Raw genomic sequence first — 6900 nt, 5'->3', positions numbered from 1 at the left:
GAGTGATGGGATCAAAAGGTAAATACTTCACCCACCTGTTTTTAAGTCCAGTTCTTTTGCCCACCCTAAGCGTCTGCTCGGATATGGGATCTCAAGCGGACTTAGATCCTTTTAATCAGAAGTTCTCTTAAAAGCCATCTAGCCCATCCCCTCAGTTCTATACCCTGGGAAGCTGAAGGGCTTTGTCCCCCCTCACACTGCAGGCTGGGTAGGGGCACAGCCGGGACCACCCACATCTCCCCATCTTGTAGGTGACACGCCAGCCCTGCGCTCCGAGGCAGTCAGTGAAGGTAAACGGGTGGTCTGGCTTCTTCATCTGGTGAACATTTGGATGAGATTTCTCTGTAATTTGGAGAGTATATTTAGTTTTATTTTATTTGGGGTGAGAAGAATCTTATTTTAAATCGCATTTATGTGAATTACCATCTTGTTTCACCAGGACTGTGGAACAGTCGTTTATACTAGCAGGGAAGAAGACATTGTAGCCACCCAGAACTGTTCTTTTGGAAGGTAGTAGTAATTGTGAAGCAGAACATGGGGATCTTTTCTTATAATTCCCAATACAGTGTGTACACTCTGGGTCCTAAGTCCAATTGCTAAAATTTTTAAGCCTAATATTTTAACCTGACTTTTTTTTTTTTTTTGCGGTACGCGGGCCTCTCATTACTGTGGCCTCTCCCGTTGCGGAGCACAGGCTCCGGACGTGCAGGCTCAGCGGCCATGGCTCACGGGCACAGCCGCTCCGCGGCATGTGGGATCTTCCCGGACCGGGACACAAACCAGTGTCCCCTGCATTGGCAGGGGGACTCTCAACCACTGTGCCACCAGGGACGCCCTTTAACCTGACATTTTATCACCAACTTTTCTTTAACAGTGTTCCTTTTGTCATTTAGTTATTGATTTTCCTGGGTTTGACGTATTAAGTGTTCTGTGAGGTGACATATTTGCTTTTTTTGAAAGCCAATTCTTATGAATTGCAGTAGCTGAGTTCCTTTATGTTTGTCATATTTACTAAAATACCAGGCACAAAATGCACCAAAACCTAGAGCAGTAGCTTTATGTAAATGCTCATGAATTTGTATTAATATAACTGTCAACCCACTTATAATTTGTGCAATACTGTATATATGTAGATTGAGTTGCCAATAAAAAGAAAATGTAGCCTCTTTGTGATCATAAAATTGCCTTTTCTTTTAAGAGAGCAGGGTTTGTGAATAGCAGACATTGTTGCTACTAATAAGTAATGTTCTATTTTCCTAACCAGTCTCCCTGCTGCCAGGATTTTCCCCACCTGATTCTGTTGCATCCACTCTTTTAGTTGTTGGGGTCCCCTTGCAGCCCACTGACAGACCATTTCAGATTGCTCTGGGCTCCAGAGTCCTCATTCCCTTTCTCCTTCTGTATCGCCTTTCTCCCTTTTTCACTATAAGGGTCATTCACCTCATCCAAGCTGCTTCTACAGCGTCCCACGCAAATTTCATCCTTACTTTCTCACATGTTGTTATTCACGGTAGGGAATGCTTTTTCCAACTCTGTTGTCTGAGCTTTATGTTCATCTCCCTGCGGTAGTTACCTTCAGGCATATTTGTGAGCACCTGCTCTCCACCATCCCTTAGGCTTCACAGATAACCAGAGACCGTCTCTGAAAGATCTTAGCGTTGACAAATGAGACAGACACCAATGAAAAGAATAGGGTAAGTGTTGCTAATAGCATTTATTCCATACTTGCTACATGCCAGGAACTGTTCTAATAGTCTTCACTACAACCCAGTGAAGTAGGTCTGATGACTGTCGTTTTCGTAGATGAGAAACCGAAATATGGCATGGACAAAATAGTTGACCTAAGGCAAAGTGATAAGTGGCCAAGTCAGGATGACACCCCACACCATCTGGCTCCAGCCCTGTGCCCCTCGCAGTTAGGCTGCACTGCACGTCACGATAAGAGCCGAGATTGCAGATGCCCTTCTAAAAAGGTATCTAAGAGGGCTTCGCTGGTGGCGCAGTGGTTGAGAGTCCGCCTGCCGATGCAGGGAACACGGGTTCGTGCCCCGGTCCGGAAAGATCCCACATGCCGCGGAGCGGCTGGGCCCGTGAGCCATGGCCGCTGAGCCTGCGCGTCCGGAGCCTGTGCTCCGCAACGGGAGAGGCCACAACAGTGAGAGGTCCGCGTACCGCAAAAAAACAAAAAAAAACAGCGTGCTTGATTTTGGCATACATCCAGTCAATCCTTATTATTTGAAGATTCCCTACTTGTGAGTCTGCCTGCTTGTTAAAATTGATTTGTAACTTCTAAATTATGTGTTGATCCGTTGGTGAAAATGTGGTGATCAAAGGCTCCCAGGAACCCAACCCTGTATTTCCTCTAGGAGCAATGGTTCAGTATTCTAGAATTCAGTGTTGGTGGTTACTTTGTAGAACATAACTACTGGGAATAATAAGAATCAGCTGAACAGTACATCCACTGAAATGAATTTTATATGATGTATGCATATACACAAATGCATGGAAAACTATGAAAGAATATGCACAGGCATACAAACAGTTATACAAACAGGTAATGAATAGAATTATGGTATCTTAAATTTTCTTATTTTTGCCAACCTGCATTTTCTAGTTTTTTTCATAATAACTATGTATTACGTGAATTGTAATTATTAAAATGGATTTGGTGCATCTTCAAACAGAAAATGAATTCATCATATTCAGGTATTTGATCATTTTCATTGTATAATAAAGATGAAAGAATACGGGAATAAGAAGGGCTTTTTTGGTTTTGGCATTTTTTCTTTTTTAAAGTCAGAATAGTAATTTCAAAGGTAATAGGCTGTTTCCAACCTTTAATCCACTTCGTTGTTGCTTCCCTTTACTTTCACCCCGGATCTTCATTGTACAAGCATACCTGGAGGTTTATCATTAACCACTTAAAGTTGATTAAAACTGAACCTATGATTAAAAACCAAACCCACATTCTTAACAGGTGAGTGGATAAACAAACTGGTACTTCCAGATAATAAAGCCATGAAAAGACCTGGAAGACACATAAATGCATATTACTAAGTTTTAAGCCTACCTGAAAAGGCTACATCCTGTATGATTCCAACTTGATGACGTTCTGGAAGACAAAACTATAGAGACAGTAAAAAGATCCGTGATGGCCAGGGGCTTGGGAGGAGGAAAGGATGAATAAACAGAGCACGGAGGATTTTTAGGGCAGTGAAACTACTCTGAGTGATACTATAATGGTGGATACGTGTCGTTACATGTTTGTCAAAACTCAAGGAATATAGAACAACAGGGATGAACTCTAATGAAACTATGGACTTTAGCTGATAATACCATATCAACATTGTCACATCAATTACAACAAAGGTACCACATTAACACAAGATGTTAATGATAGGGAACTGGGAGTGGGGAGGGTTATAGGAACTCTCTGTAGTTTACACTCAATTTTCCTATAAATCTAAAACTCCTACAAAAACAAAAAAAAAAAAAACAGTCTATTAAGACCAGAACAAAACAACTCATTCAGTTTCTTTTGGAAATTGTAAAGAAATGTGTTGCCTTGTACAGGACAAAAAGCCTTGGCTACTAAGTTTGACAGTTGAGGGCTTCCCTGTTGGCACAGTGGTTGAGAATCCGCCTGCCAGTGCAGGGGACACGGGTTCGATCCCTGGTCCAGGAAGATCCCACATGCCACGGAGCAACTAAGCCTGTGCCACAACTACTGAGCCTGCGGTCTAGAGCCGATGGGCCACAACTACTAAAGCCTTCGTGCCACAACTACTGAAGCCCAGGCATGCCTAGAGCCCGTGCTCCACCACAAGAGAAGCCACCACAGTGAGACGCCCACACACAGCAACGAAGAGTAGCCCCTGCTTGCCACAACTAAAGAAAGCCCGAGCCAAGCAACGAAGACCCAATGCAGCCAAAAATAAATAAATTTATTTATTTAAAAAAAGTTGCCAGTTAAGGACAACAATATAAACTTCACCATATTGTTTCTCTATCTCTGTGGCCAATTCCTTTTCCAGATTGAATACTGGCAGTGACAACTTTGTTTATTCCACATTTATGAGATTTTAAAAAATATTTTGTGTTTTTTTAAATTTTTTTGCGGTACGTGGGCCTCTCACTGTTGTGCCCTCTCCCGTTGCGGAGCACAGGCTCCGGACGCGCAGGTTCAGCGGCCATGGCTCACGGGCCTAGCCGCTCCTCAGCATGTGGGATCTTCCCTGACCGGGGCACGAACCCGTATCCCCTGCATCGGCAGGCGGACTCTCAACCACTGCGCCACCAGGGAAGCCCTATTTTGTGTTTTTATTTTGTTCTTAAAATCAATGTGATTTTCTTTGCCTCAAGTAGCACTACCATGTCATTTTTTTCTAAACTAAGATCTCATTGTGCTTTTTTTTTGAATTTTATTTTATTTTTTATACAGCAGGTTTTTATTAGTTATCTGTTTTATACATACTAGTGTATAATGTCAATCCCAATCTCCCGGTTCATCCCACCCCCACCCTCCCCCCCCCATTTCCACCCTTGGTGTCCATACGTTTGTTCTCTACATCTGTGTCTCTATTTCTGCCTTGCAAACCGGTTCACCTCTACCATTTTTCTAGATTCCACATATATGCATTAATATATGATACTTGTTTTACTCTTTCTGACTTACTTCTCTCTGTATGACAGTCTCTAGGTCCATCCACATCTTTACAAATGACCCAATTTTGTTCCTTTTTATGGCTGAGTAATATTCCATTGTATATATGTACCACATCTTCTCCATCCATTTGTCTGTCGATGGGCATTAAGGTTGCTTCCATGACCTGCTACTGTAAATAATGCTGCAATGAACATTGGGGTGCATGTGTCTTTTTTTGGTTTTTTTAACATCTTTATTGGAGTATAATTGCTTTACGTTGTTGCATTAGTCTCTGCTGTATAACAAAGTGAATCAGTTATATGTATAAACATATCCCCATATCCCCTCCTTCTTGCATCTCCCTCCCACCCTCCCTATCCCACCCGTGTATGTGGTCAAAAAGCACCAAGCTGGGCTCCCTGTGCTTTGCAGTTGCTTCCCACTAGCTAGCTGTTTTACATTTGGTAGTGTATGTATGTCAATGCCACTCTCTCACTTCATCCCAGCTTACCCTTCCCCCTCCCCATGTCCTCAAGTCCGTTCCCTACATCTGCATCTTTATTCCTGTCCTGTCCCTAGTTTCTTCAGAACCACTTTTTCTTTTTTTAGATTCCATATATATGTTAGCATACAGTATTTGTTTTGCTCTTTCTGACTTACTTCACTCTATGACAGACTCTGTGTGCATCCACCTCACTACAAATAACTCAATTTCGTTTCTTTTTATGGCTGAGTAATATTCCATTGTATATATGTGCCACATATTCTTCATTCATCTGTTGATGAACACTTAGGTTGCTTCCATGTCCTGGCTATTGTAAATAGTGCTGCAGTAAACATTGGGGTACATGTCTCTTTTTGAATTATGGTTTTCTCAGGGTATATGCACAGTAGTGGGATTACTGGGGCATATGGTAGTTCTATTTTTAGTTTTTTTAAGGAACCTCCATACTGTTCTCCATAGTGGCTGTATCAATTTACCTTCCCACCAACAGTGCAGGAGGGTTCCCTTTTCTCCAACCCTCTCCAGCGTTTGTTGTTTGGAGATTTTCTGATGATGCCCATTCTAACCAGTGTGAGGTGATACCTCATTGTAGTTTTGATTTGCATTTCTCTAATAATTAGTGATGTTGAGCAGCTTATCATGTGCCTCTTGGCCATCTGTATGTCTTCTTTGGAGAAATGTCTCTTTAAGTCTTCTGCCCATTTTTTGATTGGGTTGTTTCTTTTTTTAATATTGAGCTGCATGAGCTGTTTATATGTTTTGGAGATTAATCCTTTGTCCGTTGATTCGTTTGCAAATATTTTCTCCCATTCTGAGGGTTGTTTTTTTGTCTTGTTTACAGTTTCCTTTGCTGTGGAAAAGCTTTTGAGTTTAATTAGGTCCCATTTGTTTATTTTTGTTTTTATTTCCATTACTCTAGGAGGTGGGTCAGAAAAGATCTTGCTGTGATTTATGTCAAAGAGAGTTCTTCCTATGTTTTCCTCTAAGAGTTTTATAGTGTCTGGTCTTACATTTAGGTCTTTAATCCATTTTGAGTTTATTTTTGTGTATGGTGCCAAGGAGTGTTCTAATTTCATCTTTTACATGTAGCTGTCCAGTTTTCCCAGCACCACTTATTGAAGAGACTGTTTTCTCTCCATTGTATATCCTTGCCTCCTTTGTCATAGATTAGTTGACTATAGGTGCATGGGTTTATCTCTGGGTTTTCTATACTGTTCCATTGATTTATATTTCTGTTTTTGGGCCAGTACCATATTGTCTTGATTACTGTAGCTTTGTAGTATAGTCTGAAGTCAGGGAGTCTGTCCTCCAGCTCCTTTTTTTTTCCCTCAAGATTGCTTTGGCTATTCATGGTCTTTTGTGTTTCTATACAAATTTTAAGATTTTTTGGTCTAATTCTGTAAAAAATGCCATTGGTAATTTGATAGGGATTGCATTGAATCTGATCTGTAGATTGCTTTGGGTAGTATAGTCATTTTCACAATATTGATTCTTCCAATGCAAGAACATGTTCTATCTCTCCATCTGTTTGTGTCATCTTTGATTTCTTTCATCAGTGTCTCATAGATTTCTGAGTAGAGGTCTTTTACCTGTGTAGGTAGGTTTATTCCTAGGTATTTTATTCTCTTTGTTGCGGTGGTGAATGGGATTGTTTCCTTAATTTCTCCTTCAGATCTTTCATTGTTAGTGTATACGAATGCAAGAGATTTCTGCTCATTAATTTTGTATCCTGCAACTTTACCAAATTCAC

This window comes from Pseudorca crassidens, chromosome 7 (assembly GCF_039906515.1).
Source record: "Pseudorca crassidens isolate mPseCra1 chromosome 7, mPseCra1.hap1, whole genome shotgun sequence".
Taxonomy (NCBI): Eukaryota; Metazoa; Chordata; class Mammalia; order Artiodactyla; family Delphinidae; genus Pseudorca; species Pseudorca crassidens.
This window is presented reverse-complemented; position numbering follows the sequence as displayed.